Source organism: Mobula birostris, chromosome 2, assembly GCF_030028105.1.
Source record: "Mobula birostris isolate sMobBir1 chromosome 2, sMobBir1.hap1, whole genome shotgun sequence".
Classification (NCBI taxonomy): domain Eukaryota; kingdom Metazoa; phylum Chordata; class Chondrichthyes; order Myliobatiformes; family Myliobatidae; genus Mobula; species Mobula birostris.
In genome coordinates, this window is record NC_092371.1 from 141,565,702 (window position 1) to 141,583,733 (window position 18,032).

The 18,032-nt window shown below is 41.1% G+C and overlaps 1 protein-coding gene across 10 annotated transcripts in view; it reads left to right on the forward strand.

The window, feature by feature from the left end:
* The window catches only part of eya4 (EYA transcriptional coactivator and phosphatase 4), a 454,812-nt gene that overhangs the window by 94,386 nt on the left and 342,394 nt on the right, over nucleotides 1-18,032 (forward strand). The gene's annotated exons all lie outside the window — the stretch shown is intronic.

Below are 18,032 nucleotides of genomic sequence, written 5' to 3' on the forward strand. Positions count from 1 at the left end.
TCCTTTTGCTATTAATGTAACGGTAGAAACCCTTGGGATTTATTTTCACCTTACTTGCCAAAGCAACCTCCTATCTTCTTTTAGCTTTTCTAATTTCTTTCTTAAGATTCTTTTTACATTCTTTATATTCCTCGAGCACCTCATTTACTCCATGCTGCCTATATTTATTGTAGATTTCTCTCTTTTTCCGAACCAAGTTTCCAATATCCCTTGAAAACCATGGCTCTGTCAAACTTTTAACCTTTCCTTTCAACCTAACAGTAACGTAAGAATTCTGTACTCTCAAAATTTCACTTTTAAATGACCTCCATTTCTCTATTACATTCTTCCCAAAAAACAAATTGTCCCAATCCACTCCTTCTAAATCCTTTCACATCTCCTCAAAGTTATCCTTTCTCCAATCAAAAATCTCAACCCTGGGTCCAGACCTATCCTTCTCCATAATTATATTGAAACTAATAGCATTGTGATCACTGGACCCGAAGTGCTCCCCAACACAAACCTCCGTCACCTGACCTATCTCATTCCCTAACAGGAGATCCAACACTGCCCCTTCTCTAGTCGGTACCTCTATGTATTGCTGCAAAAAACTATCCTGCACACATTTTACAAACTCCAAACCATCCAGCCCTTTTACAGTACGGGCTTCCCAGTCTATGTGTGGAAAATTAAAATCTCCCACAATCAAAACCTTGTGCTTACTACAAATATCTGCTATCTCCTTACAAATTTACTCCTTCAATTCTCGCTCCCCATTTGGTGGTCTGTAATACACCCCCATAAGTGTTACTACACCTTTTCCATTCCTCAATTCCACCCAAATAGCCTCCCTAGACAAGCCCTCTAATCTATCCTGCCAGAGCACCACTGTAATATTTTCTCTGACAAGCAATGCAACACCTTCCCCTCTTGTCCCTCCGATTCTATCATACCTGAAGCAATTAAATCCAGGAATATTTAGTTGCCAATCACACTCCTCCTGTAACCATGTTTCACTAATAGCTACCACGTCATACTTCCAGGTATCATTCCATGCTTTAAGCTCATCCGCCTTTCTTATAAGGCTCCTAGCATTAAAATAAATGCATTTAAGAAAGTTTCCACCTCTTACTGTCTGTTTATCACTAACAGTGTAAACAACTTTACCAGTTTCTTTTTCTTCCTTCTCCCCTACATCTCTTCCTACACTGTGGTTCCCCTCCCCCCTTGGATCTAGTTTAAATCCACCGGAGCCTCTCTAGCAAACCTACCTGCAAGAATACTTGTGCCCCTCCAGTTCAGATGTAAACTGTCCCACCAGAACAGGTCCCACCTTCCCTGGAAAACTGCCCAATTATCTATAAATCTGAAGCCTTCCCTCCTGCACCATGTCTTCAGCCACGTGTTGATCTGCGCTATCTTACTATTTCTAAACCCGCCTGCACGTGGCACTGGTAGCAATCCTGAGCTTGCTATCCTGGAGGTCCTGTCCTTTAACTTGGCGCCTAACTCCCTAAACTCACCTTTCAGGACCTCCTCACTCTTCCTACCCACGTCCTTGGTCCCTACATGGACCACGACATCCGGCTGCTCACCCTCCCTCTTGAGAATACTGAGAACTCGATCTGAGGGAGGCAACAGACCATCCGGGTTTTTCAACCTCTTCCACAGAACCTCTTATCTGTCCCCCTAACTATCGAATCCCCTATCATTAGTTGTAGGAAAGTTATTGGAAGGTATGCTAAGGGACCAGATATATCAATATTTGGATAGATATGGACTGTTTAAGGATAGTCAGCATGGCTGTGTAAGTGGTAGATCATGTCTAACCAATTTTATAGAGTTTTTCGAGGAAATTAGCAGGAAGGTTGATGAAGACAAGGCAGTGGATGTTATCTACATGGAGTTTAGTAAGGCATTTGACAAGGTCACACACGGGAGGCTGATCAAGAAAGTTCAGTCACTTGGCGTTTAAGATGAGGTAGTAAATTGGATTAGACATTGACTTTGTGGGAGAAGCCAGAGGATGGTAGTAGAGGGTTGCCTCTCTGACTGAAGGCCTGTGACTAGTGTTGTGCCACAGGGATCGGTGCTGAGTCCTTTGTTGTTTGTCATCCAGATCAATGAACTGAATGATAATGTGGCTAACTGGATCAGCAAATTTGCAGATGACGCCACGATTGAGGATGTAATGGACAGTGAGGAAGGCTATTATGGCTTGCAGAGAGATCTGCATCAGCTGGGAAAATGGGCAGAAAAATGGCAGATGGAATTTAATGCAGAGAAGTGCAAAATTTTTCACTTCAGTAGGACCAACCAGGGTAGATCATATACAGTGATCAGTAGGGCACTGAGGAGTTTGGTAGTACACAGCAATCTGGGTATACAGGTCCAAAATTCATTGAAAGTGGCACACAGTTAGATAGCACATTAGCCTTCATAAATCAAAGTATTGAGTAGAGGAGATGTTGAAGTTGTATAAGACATTGGTGAGGACTAATTTGGAGTACTCTGTGCAGTTTTGGTCACCTACTTACAGGAAAGATGTAGACAAGGTTGAAAGAGTACAGAGAAAATTCACAAGAATGTTGCTGGGTCTGGAGGACCTGAGTTATAAGGAAAGATTGTATAGGTTAGGACTGTATTCTTTAGAACATTGAAGACTGAGAGGAGATTTGATAGAGGTATACCAAATTATGGTGGGGGGGGAGGGGGTATAGATAGGGTAAATGCGAGCGGACTTTTTCCACTAAGGTTGGGTAGGACTACAAACAGAGGCCTTGGGCCAATGTGAAAGGTGAAAAGTTTAAGGGGAACATGAGGGGAAACTTCTCCACTCAGAGGGTTGTGAGATATAGAAGAGCTGGCAGCACAAGTGGTGCATGAAAGCTCGATTTCAGCGTTAAGGAGAAGTTTGGATAGGTACTTGGATGGTAGAGATATGGAGGGCTTTGGTCTGGATGCAGGTTGATGGGAGTAGGCCATTGAAATGGTTTTGGCATGGACTAGATGGGCTGAAGGGCCTGCCTCAATGCTGTATTTTTCTAAGACTCTATTTTAAAAGCCTGAGCTTATGTGCACCATCTTGGAGGTGCAGAGAAAATACTGTTAAGGTCCCAAATATCAATGTCCTATAGAACAGGCTGAAGAATAAGGCTATGACCATCTCTACTTTGACTGTGCACCTTCAAAGCACACAGTTTCATTAACCAAAAGAGGCAAATTATGCCCTTTCACATATCCACCCACCAAAGTCTTGTTTAAACCCAAAGCTGCCCAGCAATTCAAAGGAAAATGCTTGGTTAAAGAGCTCCTGATATCTCAATATCTCCTGTGACTGATGCAGGAGAGAAACTGTCAGCTCCCTCCAAGTTCCTTTACTGATATTGCTCTGAGTTTGAAATAATGGATCTTTTCTCTTTGCACTCCTTCTTCTGCCCTCTGTGGCAGTCCTGGAATATTATATAGAACCTGCATCCAGTGGCAACAAAAGATCTAAAGGTTACCAGCATGAAGACTTGAAAACACCCACTCAGAACTATGCCTTAAGACAGTAGCTGGCACATTAAATATATCCTTCCTATAAAAAGTAAATTCAGATGATTTTTTTTCACTTTTGATCATTTCTGTTTATTTGCACTTTAACAGCACAGGCATTTATTCTTAAATATACATGTATTTATCAGATTTTAATTTTGTTTTTGCAATAATTTTAAAGTTTTAAGATTATTTATTTTTATTTAATTGTTACTGATAACCAGACATTTAGAATCAGTAAAACATCTTATGACACCATTAGTGGGCTATGTAATGAAGAGACTTTTAAACATCAGCCAGGCCAGACTTGATTATGGCCAAGAGTACGTTAGTAAATTACTGTCTACTCTTGTCACTTCAGTAGACGGACTCTTCACTGAGAGCTCACAACTAAATGTGGCACTCTGTCCTTCACTCTGTAATCAAGGCAGTGTAACAGCACCATCCATTGATCCTGAAGGGATCACTCTTCTCGCTGCTGCTGTCAGTAAGGACATACAGGAATCTTAAGTCTCACACCTTCAGGTTATTACCCTTCAACCATCAGGCTCCTGAAACTGTGTGGATAACTTCATTCACCTCAACGCTGTACTGATTGCGCAACCAATGGACTCAATTTCAAGACTCTACAGCTCATGTTCTCAGTATTATTTATTTATCTGTCTGTCTACCTAGTCATTTATTTACTTGTGTTTTGTATTTTCACAGTTTGTCTTTTGTACATTGGTTGTTTCTCTGTCATTGCTTGTGTGTAGGTTTTTCATTGTTTCTATTACATTTCTCTGTTCTTCTGTGAATGCCTGCAAGAAAATGAATCTCAGGTGACATATACGTATGTTGATAATATATTTAGTTTGCTCAGAAGTGTCTGGTGAACTGTGTGAAATCAATGTTTCATTTTCCATTGTTATCTACTGTCAGGCACCAACACCCAGAGGATCTTTAAAGACCCTCAACAGTAAAAAAAATTCTCGCAGGCACCAAACCAGGAAGAAAGCAGCATAATATCTGGTAAATATTGTAAGCATTTTATCAAATGTATAATGAAGAGAGAAATCTCATAAATAAACATAGAATTAAAATTGATTATATTTTGGAATATTTACTTGAGACAATTACAGTCCATTGACATATAAGCAGCCTTCTAGGACAAGAAAGTTTATCATGTAGCAGTAATGACTTAATATACTATACTGTTAAGAACTCAGCCCCACTTTGTGCATTTTCAGGGCATTTTTGAGAACAAAATAGTTCGCATATACATGAATTATTTCTTAAATCACTTCATTGGAGAACATGGCAGAAGAAAGCAGCCTGTTGTGGTCTGCTGAGTTACTGACAACTTTGTGATAATCATGCTGTGTTATGCTTGGATGGCGCTGTTCTGTAAGTTGCTTTCAGTTTCACTAAAATAATGGAAACCACTAACCTCTCTGCCCTCATCACAATCCAGATTCTTCTCCTTTTACCTGGGTAAGAAATTACCATTATTTATTCTTCATTCTTTAAAGCTGATTCCTTCACCCTGTATGACAACAGATGGAAACAAATTTCAGTGGGAGACTCAGTACTCAATAGACGCAGTCTGAAATTATGCTTTCGGCCCTTGGTCATGCACTGGCAGATAACCCCAGGGTTATCATTCACATAATTGCAAATTGGAGGAACCACTGCAGAATTGATTAATACCAATCAGAGGGAGGATTCAGCAATGATGAACAATGTTATAATGCTGGAAATCCAAAATGAAAAGAGAGAAACTGAGAATACTCAGCAGGTTACTGGCAATAGAAATGGGTGACTTTTCATTTGAACCAATGGAGACTACATGATGGCAAGAAAGTTCTTTTTTTCATAGTTACCAATCACACCTCCAGAAAATCAATGTAGCAGTTCCTCAGGATATGTCCTGAGTCCATTCAGCTTCACATATATCAGGACAAACAATCTCTTATAGATGGGTCAAACTATCTATTAGAGATAGTTTGCTGTTTCTTCACTAACCCATTGTTGAGCTCTATCCTACAACAAGCCAGTGTTTGCTACCTTACCCCAGAACTGTGATTAAAACCTTTCTCTGACCTTACAAATGACAGATAACCTTTTATGCAAAGATACCCTTTTTTACACCATCTGGATCATGCCCTTTTCTCACTGCTGTGGGTGGGAAGTACAGAAGCCAGAAATCACAGACACCAACTTCAGAAGGAGCTGCTTTGCTGTATCAAAGGTTCAAAGGTCCAATTCAATGTCAGAGAAATGTATACAATATACATCCTAAAATGCTTTTTCTTCACAAACATCCATGAAAACTGAGGAGTGCTCCAAAGAATGAACGACAGTTAAATGTTAGAACCCCAAAACCCCCCAGCTCCACTCCCCCTGTGTGTAAGCGGCAGCAGGCAACAATCCCCGTTCCCCCCACCAGCAAAAAAAAACATCGGCACCCGCCATCAAGCACTCAAGCGTGAGCAAAGAAACAGTAAAGACACAGACTTTCAGTTACCCCAAAGACTTTGCATTTCACCCAGTAGACGACATACCACAGGCTCTCTCTCTCTCCCTAATAAGGAAGAAGGGGGTGTCTCCGTTTTCCCAGCAAGCAAGTAGACATAACAAACAACTCACTGGTTTATGATGTTAAAGGTCCATTATGTCGCTTTTTTCAAGCTCTGTGCCTGAAGATCTCGAAGATCTCAGGTCTCCGGGTACCAAGCCGTAGATATTTCGACTCTCCCGACGACACACGGGTCTCCTGCTATGACGCTGACCGTCAATCTGCCTGTCTCCAGAGCCCCGAGATCCTAGGTTTCTAAATCCGAGCTTGTCTCTTAGTCCGAGCCCTTGGCGTGCCAAACAGCAGCCAGTCCTGAAACCCTGAGAGTGGGTCCCATTCCCGCAAAGAACCAAAGTCAGCGTGTAATTCCAGGTCAGGGTCTTCAAAGGAACCCTGAAAGGGAAAAATAAAGATATTAAAGATGGAAGTAGAGCTGTTTCCGAAGATGCAAGTGAAGAAGTCACCGTTTAGCACCATCATTACTCCGCTCTGCCTCCAGATCATCAACAAAGAAGCTCTAAGGAGCACCTCTGTTCTCTGAATGTGCCTTTGTTTTGTTGAACTGACGTCTAACTTTTACATAGTCTTTTGTTCTCCGTTTCTTCACTGTCTTAAATAATTTATGTATAACTTATATCCTGTGATGCTGTTGAAAGTTTTTTCACTGAACCTGTACCTCACCGTACTTGTGCACGTGACAGTGAACTCAACTTGACATGGTGGCCACCTTGAACAAAAGGAAGATCCACCATTCACTTGATTTTCATAAGAATCACCAGTACCAAAGCTCTCATTACCAGCCAAATTAACCCTTAACTAAAAGCTAGGTATTCTTCAGTTGAAAGGTCATCGAGTTGTAGAGCACTACAGCACAAGACCAAGCCTTTTGGCCCATCCAGTCTCTGCCAGCCTGGTTTTCTGCCTTGTTCTATCTACCTGCACCTGAACCATAGCCCTCTGTACCCATCTCACCCATGTTCTTTCTCAAATGTTACAATTGAACCTCCGCTATCACTTCTGCTGACAGCTGATTCCACGCTCTCACCACCCTCTGAGTGAAGAAGATCCCCATCAGAGTGCCCTTTCACCTTTTATCCTATACCTATGATCTCTAGTTCTCATCCCACTCAATGTGAGAGGAGAAAGACCGCATCTATTCACCCTATCTATACTGCTCAGAATTTTATGTACTTCGATAAGAGCCCCCATCATTCTCCTGTGCTAACTTATTCAACCATTCTCTATAACTTAGGTCCTTAAGCCCTGGCAACATCCTTTAAGTTTTCTCTACATTTTTGACAGGTCTCAGCCTCTCAAAATTTGTCTGCTTTAGAAACCCTCAAGTCAGCAATATGATACCTGGTTGACTATGTACACATCCACATTCACCAATGCCTCTACTAAGAAAATTCAGCATGTTCCCATAGACTCTTACCAATATCTAATGATGCACATTCTCTCTGGATGCATAACAGCTCTGCACGTGACCACATGAAACTGCAAAGAGTTGTAGTCACAGCTCAGCACATCAAAGAAACCAGCCTGCACTCCATGGACTCTGTCTATACTTCTTAGTGCCTCAGTAAAGCAGACAGCATAATCACAGACCCCACCCACCCCAGTTATTCCCTCTTTTTCACTCTCCCATTGGGCAGAGGACACAAAAGCCTGAAAGCATGCACCACCAGGCTCAAGGATAGCTTCTGTCCCACTGTTATCAAACTCTTGAATGGATCTGTTGTACAATAAAGTGGACCATTAGCCTCTGAAACTCTCTTGTTATGATCTTGCAATTTATCATTTACCTGCATTACACTTTTTTATTAGCTTCTACACTTTATTCTGCATTGTTATGTTTTACCTTATTATAGCTCAGAGCTCTGCATAATGATTTGATCTGTATGCAAGACAAGATTTTGACTGTATCTTGGGACATGTGGCAGTAATAAACCAATACCAATATACCAATACAACATCACCGGAGAACCTTGACCCCACTCAGGATAAAACAACCCATCAGACTGACACTCTGAGCACTGGACTCAATGTCCAATCCTCAGTTTCCTACACTGTGGGTGCAGAAGGTATGATAACCAGTTGCACTCCAACCACTTACCAGGATTGTTTCCCGCAATCTAAAGGAAACAGGGAACATCATCAGTTTGTAATTCTCAGCAAAGCTCCTTATCACAGTACTGTGCCACCATTGTTCAGTGGTGCCAAAACGAAAGGTAAATATATTTGATCAATTTTACATATATATATGTGTGTGTATATATATATATATAATGATAAATATGAAAAAGCAAAATCACAACCAAAAACTTGTATTTGGATTGCATGAAGCTACCATATTCTGCATTACACACAATCAATCTAATAATTTGTCAGAAGAGCTTTTTATAGAGAGTGATCTGGCACAGGCTGCAGGGTGTCTCTGGCTGTGGACAGTCTTAGGCTTTTTATAACAGACAGCACAGTTGTTTTGTATATGGATTTAGCATGAGATGTACGACAATGTTGGGTCCACTTGCAGAAAACATCCAAGTTGATGTGCTGTTGGTATTTATTTGCAACATATGTCTGCTGTCCATTATATAAGACAATAGAAGCACTTCCATTTGTTAGACACCATGTTCCAGATTTTTTTAAATAATAATGAAGAGAACCTCTAACTGTTGTAATGGTAGGGGATTTATTTTGGTTAAATTGTGGGATTCAGCTGGTTCCATGCAAATTTCCACTCTAAATTTCTTTCAACCTGAGTTTAATGCATAGTGAGGTGAGCCTATTCAATAAAGATTTGTGGAGTTGTTAAGTGTTTTCTATGTTACAATGTTGGTATTTCATAATGTTATCTTGAAGCTCAGTGCATACACACTGCAAAGATTCATGTAATTTGTGTTGCCACACTTAAGTTCGCTCTCAATTTGCTCTCCTTGCGTGTGAAAATTAACTAAGGAGCATACAGAAAGTACAGGTTGAAATTCCAAAATCCAAAAACTTCTGAAATGTTAATTTTTTTTGAGTGTTGACATGACTTCACAAATGGAAAATTCCACAAGGTGCTGGGAAGGTTCCAGGCAGTGGTTAGTTCTGAGAAGTAACCTCACATATGTAATGAACAGAAGTTAAATAAAAATAGAAACTGCATAAAGAGAAAAGTGAAGATCTCGATCGTGTGTTGAAAGAGTGGACTTCTCAGTGTCAGAGTAAACATATGCTGCTTAGCAGTATGTCGGTCATGGAAACAAGCAAAGATCTAGAATAACAAACTGAAAATTGAAAGTAATTGTGAATATTCATAATGCTGATTGCAGAACTACAAGAAAAGATATGGCATTAATTTTTTAAAGATTTGGGGTGCTAATCATGAAGCAGCAGAGAAATTCATTGATGAGTTTGCCAAGATCATCATTGATGACATGCTAACACACTGATTGGCTGCTTCAGTATATATAAGACCATAAAATAGAGGAGCAGAATTAGGCCATTTGGCTTATTGAGTCTTCTCCACCATTTCATCATGGCTGGTCTAATTTTTCTCTCAGCCCTAGTCTCCTGCCTTCTTCCCATATCCCTTCATGCCCTGGCCAATCAAGAATCTATCACTCTCTGCCTTAAATATACGTACAGATTTGGCCTCCACAGCTGCCTGTGGCAAAGAATTCCACAAATTCATCACTGTCTGGCTAAAGAAATTCCTCCTCATCTTTGTTCTAAAAGGACACTGTGAGGCTGTGTCCTTTGGTTTTAGACTCTCCCATCGTAGGAAGCATCCTCTCCACATCCACGCTATTAAGGCCTTTCAACATTCAATAGGTTTCAATGAGGTCACCCCTCATTCTTCTGAATTCTACTGAATACAGGCCCAGAGCCATCAAACGATCTTCACATGACAAGCCATTAAAACCTGGAATCATTTTTGTGAAACTTCTTTACAGCCTCTCCAGTTTCAGAATGTCCTCTCTAAGATAAGGGGCCCAAAACTGCTTACAATACTCCAAATGAAGCTTCATCAATACTTTATAAAGTCTCAACATTACATCCTTGCTTTTATATTCTAGTCCCCTTGAAATGAATGCTAACATTGCATTTGCCTTTCTCACCACAGACTCAAATTTCAAATTAACATTTAGGGAATCTTACACAAGGGCTCCCAAGTCCCTTTGCACCTTAGTTTTAGTACTTTCTCTCCATTTAGAAAATAGTCAACCTTTTCACTTCTACCAAGGAGCATGACCATACACTTCCTGAAATAGTATTCCACCTGCCATTTCTTTGCCCATTCTCCTAATCTGTCTAAGTCCTCCTGTAGCCCCTCTACTTCCTCAGAACTACTTGCCCTTCCATCTATCTTCATATCATTTGCAACTCTGCAGCAAAGCCATTAATTCCATCATCCAATTCATTGATATGTAATGTAAAAAGAATCAGTCCCAACACAGACCCCTGTGGAACACCACTAGTCACCAGCAGCCAGTAAGAAAAGGCTCCCTTTATTCCCACTCTTTGCCTCCTGCCAATCAACCACTGATTTATCCATGCTGGAATCTTTCCTGTAATACCATGGGTTCATAGCTTGTTAGGCAGCTTTATGTGTAACACCTTGTCAAAGGCCTTCTGAAAATCCAAGTACACAACATCAACCAATTCTCCTTTGTTTATCCTGCTTATCATCTCTTCAAACAATTCCAATAAGATTTGTCAGGCAAGACTTTCTCTTGAGGAAACCAGGCCGAATATGGCATATTTTATTATGTGTCTCCAAGTACCCTGAGACCTCATCCTTAATAGTCATCTCCACCATCTTTCCAACCACTGAGGTCAGAATAACTGGCCTATAGTTTCCTTTCTTCTGCCTTCTCCCTTCTTGAAGAGTGGAGTGACATTTGCAATTTTCCAGTCCTCCAGAACCATTCCAGAATATAGTGATTCTTGAAAGATCAGAACTAATGCCTCCACAATCTCTTCAGCTACCTCTTTCAGAACCCTGGGTTGTACATCATCTGGACCAGGTGACATCTACCTTCAGACCCTTTAGTTTCCTAAGAACCTTCTCTCTAATAATGGTAACTTCACACACCTCATGACCCTGTCACCTGGAACTTCCACCATACTGCTAGTGTCTTCCACAGCGAAGACTGGTGCAAAATATTTGTTCAGTTCATCTGCCATTTTCTTGTCCCCCATTACTACCTCTCCAGCATCGATTTCCAGCAGTCCAATATCCACTCTCACTTCTCTTTTACACTTTATGTTTCTGAAGAAGCTTTTGGTATCCTCTTTAATTTTACTGCCTAGCTTACTTTCGTATTTCATCTTTAAGTGTTTAGTGACTTTTTTAGTTGCCTTCTGTTGGTTTTTAAAAGCTTCACTATCCTCTAACCTCCCACTAATTTTTGCTCTATTATATGCCCTCTCTTTGGCTTTTATGCAGACTTTGACTTCTCTTGTTAGCCATGGTTGTGTTATCTTTCCTATAGAATACTTCTTCCTCTTTGAGGTGGATATATCCTGTGCCTTCCAAATTGCTTCCAGAAATTTCAGCCATTGCTGCTCTGCCATCATTCCTGCCAGTGTTCTTTTCCAACAATTCTGGCCAGCTCCTCGCTCATGCCTCTGTAATTCCCTTTACTCCACTGTAATACTGATATATCTGACTTTAGCTTGTTCTTCTCAAATTTCAGGATGAATTTGATCATATTATGATCACTTACGTACCTCTCACTGTTCTTTTACCTTAAACTCTCTAATCAATTCCAGTTGATTGCACAACACCCATCAAGAATAGCTGATCTCCTTGTCGGCTAAACCACGAGCTGCTCTAAAAAGCCACCTGGTAGACACTGTAGAAAATCACCCTTCTGGAATCCAGCACCAACCTGACTTTCCCAATCTACCTGCATTTTGAAATCCCCCATGACTATTGTAACATGGCTCTTTTGGCGTGCATTTTTTAAAATCTGCTGTGTAATTTGTAGAACACATCCTTACTACTGTTTGAAGATCTGTATACCACTCCCATCAAGATCTTTTTGCCCTTACAGTTCCTTAGTTCTATCCACAATAATTCAACACCTTCCAAGCCTGTGTCACCTCTTTCTAATGATTTGATTTCATTTTTTCCAACAGAGTAATGCAACCACCTGTGCCTACCTGCCTGTCCTTTCGATACGATGTGTACCCTTGGACATTAAACTCCCAACTATAAACTTCTTTCAGTCATGATTCAGTGATGCCTGCAACACTATATGCTGAATAAGTGTAAGGCAAAGACAGCTTACAGGTAGCACATAAATTCAGATTGGGATATTATGGCAATCCCAAGATATCTTATTATATATTCCAAAATAAGAAAAAAATCCAAAATCCAAACTACTCAGTCCAAAGCATTTTGAAATAGGGGTACTCAACCTGTTGTTGCATTTTCTGGTATATTTCACACATGTGTTGTGTAGCCTTGAGGTGCTAGTATAGTCATAAATTTAAGACATATTGGATACACAGTTCATGGCTAGGGTGGCATGGTAGCTTAGTGGTTAGGGTAACACTTAACTGCACCAGCGATCTGGGCTCAATTTCCACCTCTATTCTTAAGGAGTTAGTACATTTTCCCCGTGACTGCATGGGCTTCCTAGGGGTCTTCTCATTTCCTCCCACATCCCAAACATGTATGGGAAAGTAAATGGGTGTAATTCGGAGCCGTGGGCTCATTGGGCTAGAAGGGCCTATTACCGTGGTGTATCTCGAAATAGAATAAATTCAATTTCATTAGGTATTTTATTATTTTACTATTTCTGTAAGCCATCAGCGCAGGAGTTGAGTGGGCGAAGTGGTCCCGACCCTCCAAGCAGACCATTGCCTTTGTCAGAGTTGGGGAGTAGCCAATATCTGCCAAAAGAAATATGCAGGCATTCTGACCTCTGCAAGGGACTGGCAGCTGTTGGTGGACTTCGAAGGGCAGCTGAAGTTCCCCAACCATATCGCAGCCACCACCCTGCGACCAGACATTGTCCTAGCGTCTGAGTCGACTAAACAAGTGGTGCTGCTGGAGCTGACAGTCCCATGGGAAAATAGCTTGGAGGAGGCCTTTGAAAGGAAGCTCTCCAAGTACGCAGGACTGGTCAGCAACTGTCAGCAGGCTGGATGGAGAGCGAGGTGTCTCCCAGTGGAGGCTGGTTGTAGGGGATTCATAGCCCATTCCTTAGTTAGAGCCTTCAGCATTTTGGGCATCGAGGGAGAGAGGAAGAGGAGAGCCATCCGCAGTACCACCGATGTGGCAGACAGGGCCTCAAGATGGCTGTGGCTCAAAAGAGGGGAGCCATGGAGTCATAAGTAGCTAGCCATCTGGACACAAGCTGGGGTCTGATCAGCCCCAGCTGGGTCACCTGGAGGAGGTTGTATGATGTTGAAAGACCCGAAACACCCGATGATTCCAGGAACATCACTGAAGATGTGTCCAGAAACATCAATAGATGTATGTACACGGCTTACTAATGTATTGAAAACATTTATTATTCAATCCACTTAAAGGCTGAAGTTGTATCACCATACTAAAATTAATGGAAATTTAGAATTCTGTAATCTTCCTTGAATTTCTCTATGGGTAAAATTAGATTCTATTGCACTAGATTAAATTATGATGCAGTTAAAATTTACAACACTATTCTAACTGTTTGCCTTAATCAGTTTATTATCCTCATGATTATATTTGATGGCTTGCCAGACAGTTTTCATGGAGTTTAATTGTAGGGAACTCAATTAATTTTGGAAAATGTTTCTCAGTAGTTTTCTGAATCCCCTGTCGCTCTCGTGGAAGCAGGAAGCAGGGTTGACCTAATGTGATTGAGGGAGTTTGTATAAAAATGTGGGGGCTTGTGCAAATCAGGAGTGAGTGATGGGATTCTGAAGTGATTTTGACAGAGTGGAATGATGAAATGCCATACCAGCATAGGTATAGTGATGAATGAAGAGGTAGCATTGCTTGATCAAGCACTTCTTAAACTGAATGCACTGCACAGATAAAAGGTTTGCATGCTGGGGTAGGATTAAACATCTCAACTCTGAACCTGTATCGGAAAAAAATGCTTCACTAATTTTTATTTGAAGTAATTTGTCCTTAACAAAGAACAAAGTATGCCAAAAGATATTTAAATTATTCCAGAACAGCATCATCCAGATATGAATCTAATAACCCCACAAGGTGCTTTCAGTGTGAACATTTATTTATTTTATAAGATAAATTGCATTAAAAATACTTACCAATGTCAATCCAGAGGGCAGATAATTAAATGAAAAGCTTTTTTAAAAATTTAAACAAATAAAAGATAGTATTATTTTGTTTAATGCTACATTCTGTTTTCTTTCAACCAAACTGCAATGTCCACTTATTTAATAGCTTTAAGTGGAAAATCTTTGCTTATTTCGTAGCATTTCACCAACAAAGCAGCACGCATGCATTTGATTTATTTATTTCTCAGGCTATTGTTTGAAACACTTGGACTTCATACCAAAACTGATCTTTTAACTTACTTGGAAGTTGTTGTCTTTAAAAAGAACAAACAGAAGATGTGAAACAGAAGATGCTGGAAAGATTCAGCTGGTCAGCTGGCGTCTGTGGAAAATGAAGCAGAATTAATGCTTCATTGTTCATCACAACTTAATGTCCAAATTGTCACCAGTTACTCTCACAGGTGAAAAAGGTGCAAAATTTGATTCTGTATTTTGGTTCACTACATGCACCATTTTCATTCCAAAGCCTTGTGTGATGCATATGCATGTATACTCAGTGGCAACTTTCTTAAGTACACCCGTACACCTGGATAACAAGATGAGAAAAATGAAAAGATCCATCTCAGGTATAAATATCCATAACCATGCACACTCAGTGACCACTGCATTGGGTACACCTGCTCATTAATGCAATATCTAATCAGCCAATCATGTGGCAGTAGATTGATGCATAAAAGCATACAGGCATGGTCAATAGGTTCAGTTGTTATGCAGACCGAACACCAAAATGGGAAAGAAATGTGATCTACATGACTTTGATTGTGGAATTTTGGTGCCAGATGGAGTGGTTTGAGTATCTCAGAAACTACTGATCTCCTGGGATTTTCATGCAGAACAGTCAATAGGGTTGAGAGAAAGGTGCAAAAAAACAGGAAAAAAAATCCAGTGAGGCAGCAGTTCTGTAGGCAAAAATGCCTTGTTAATGAGAGATGTCCAAGGAGAATAGCCAGACTGTTTCAAGCTGACAGGAAGGCGACGGTAATCGAAATATCCACGTGTACATCAGTGGTTTGCAGAAGAGCATCTGTGAGTGAACAATGTGTCAAATATTGAAATGGATGGCTACAGCAGCAGAAGACCATAAACAGATGCTCAGTGACCACTTTATTAGGTACGGGCGTTACTTAATATAGTGGCTGCTGAGTATATGTCAATCATATATCCCATAGATCAACATCAAACAGAAGATGTGGCAGCAAGGAAAATGGATCAGCCACGATGAAATGGTGGAGGAATCTCGATGGGGCAAATGGCCTAACTCTGCTCCCATCTCTTCTGGTTTTGTGGTCAATCTAATCTGCAATATTCTGGAAAGTTAACCATATTTGCTTATGAATGAAAAACATTGTGGTGGCATAGCAAACCCCTCCTGTTCAAAACGTGCATAGAAAGAGCACAGATGATTGGGAATGGATGTGTTGTTGCCAGCAATGCTGCCCAACTTTGTTGTTGTAGGATGTAACCCCAGCCACAACTGACAGCTGGTGTCTGGGACTCAAGTTTGGACTGGTATTGTCTCTTAGCATCTCTACTAGCTTTAAGGAGGTTATATGTTTATTTTTTGTAAAGGTCAGGGTCACCTGATTTGAATGCTATTGTCCTAGACTTCAGGAGAGAGTGGATCTCCTGGTTCATCCATTTTGGCTTGGGAACTCCCACGTTGTCATCTTTGGTACAGAGTGCTCAACACGCTTGCTGATAAAGTCAGTGATGGTAGTGACATACTCATCTAGCTGAGTCTTTGAACGTGGCTAGTCTACTGACTCAAAGCAGATGCTTCGAAGCTCATCTATTTCCTCAGACCAGCATGGTATGACTTTCTATTCTGGATCCTCCTGCTTCAGCTTCTTGTTTGTATGCAGGGAGTAGGAGCTCAGCCTAGTTGTCTGAGTTACCAAAGTGTGGATGGCCATGGTGGGACAGGAGACATGCTGGCAGTATTTTGGCAGCACACGCTGATACCATCAGAATTGGCCTTTCTTTAATTTAGAATCTCAACCCAAGGAACAATACTATTCTTCTCCATAATTATCTTGAAACTAATGACATTATGATCATTCCCCTGTGCAAACTTCTGTCACCTGTTATATTTCATTTCCTTATAGGAGACTGTTTATTAAAGAAGTTTTCTTGAAGACATTTGACAAACTCTATCCTATCCAGCCCTTTTACATTATGGGAGTCCCATCAATATGTAGAAAATTAAAATCACCTGCTATCACAACCTTATGTTTCTTGAAACTGTATGCGATCTCCCTACAAATTTAGTCCTTTAAAACCGCTGACTATTGGGTGGCCTGTAATATAAACCCATTAACATGGTCATCCCTTTCTTACTCATCAGTTCCACCAATATATCCTCAGTAGACAGTTTCTCCAATTTGTCCTGTTGAACACTCCCTTGACATTTTCCCTGACTAGTAACGCCACCACACCCTGATGTGGTGATCCATGCCTTAAACTCATCCACCTTTCCTACAGTACTCCCTGCATTGAAATATAGAGTGCCTATTAAAAGGAACAAAGTAATTAATTTAGATCACTTTGCAGAGATCTGTTTTCACTTTGGCATGAAAGAGTCTTTCTCTGTTGATCAGTGTCAGAAACAGCCAAGTTAAATCCACTGTGTTTCACTGTAAAACAATAAAGCATGAAAACTTCTAAGAGAGGGGGTGAATACTTTTTTGTAGGCACTGTATACAACTCAGAACATTAGTCTCACTATGCTCAACCTTTCAATTCTTGACCTGGTATGAAGGCTTTTCCCACAAACTCTCCACTATCTGCTGTAGTTCCCATCACCTGCAACTTTATTTTAAAACATTCCCCACCACCACCATGCAACACTAGCAAACTTCCCTGCACAGATATTAGTTCCCCCTCCAGTTCAGGTGCAAACTGTCCCTTCTGTACATATTCACCTTCCCTGGAAGGGAGCCCAATGATCCAAAGACCTGAAGCCCTCCCTCCTGCACCATCTCCTTAATCATGTGTTAAACTGTATTATCTTCCTATTCCTGGCTTCACAAGCACATGGCATGGGTAGCAATCCTGAGGTCACAACCTTGGAGGTCCTATTCTTTAACTTAACAGCTAACTCTCTGAAAATACTCTGCAGAACCTCATCACTCCTCTTACCTATGTCATCTGTACTGACATGGACTATGACCTCCGGCTGCTCACCCCCCCCCACCACTTAAGAATTCTGTGGACTCAATCCGAGATGTTCCTGACCTTGGCAGCTGGAGGCAACATACCATCCAGGAATCTAGTACTTGTCCACAGAACCTCCTGTCTGTTTCCATAACCATTGAACCACTTCGATCACCTCTTTTCCCCATCTCCTTGCCTTTGGAGCCACAGAGCCACACTCAGTGCCAGAGAGCTAACTGTTGTGGCTTTCCTCTGCAAGGCCATTTCCCGCCCTCCCAGAAGTATCCAAGGTATTGTACTTGTAATTGAGGGGAATGGCCACGTGAGTTATCTGCACTGACTATCTATCCCCTTCCCCCCACCCCGACAGTCACCCAGTTACCTGTGTCCTGCACCCTGGGTGTAACTACCTCTCTGCATTGCCTGTTGATCAACCCCTCGGCCTCCCAAATGATCCAGAGTTCATCCAGCTCCTGCTCTGATTCCTTAACATGGTCTGTAGGAAGCTGAA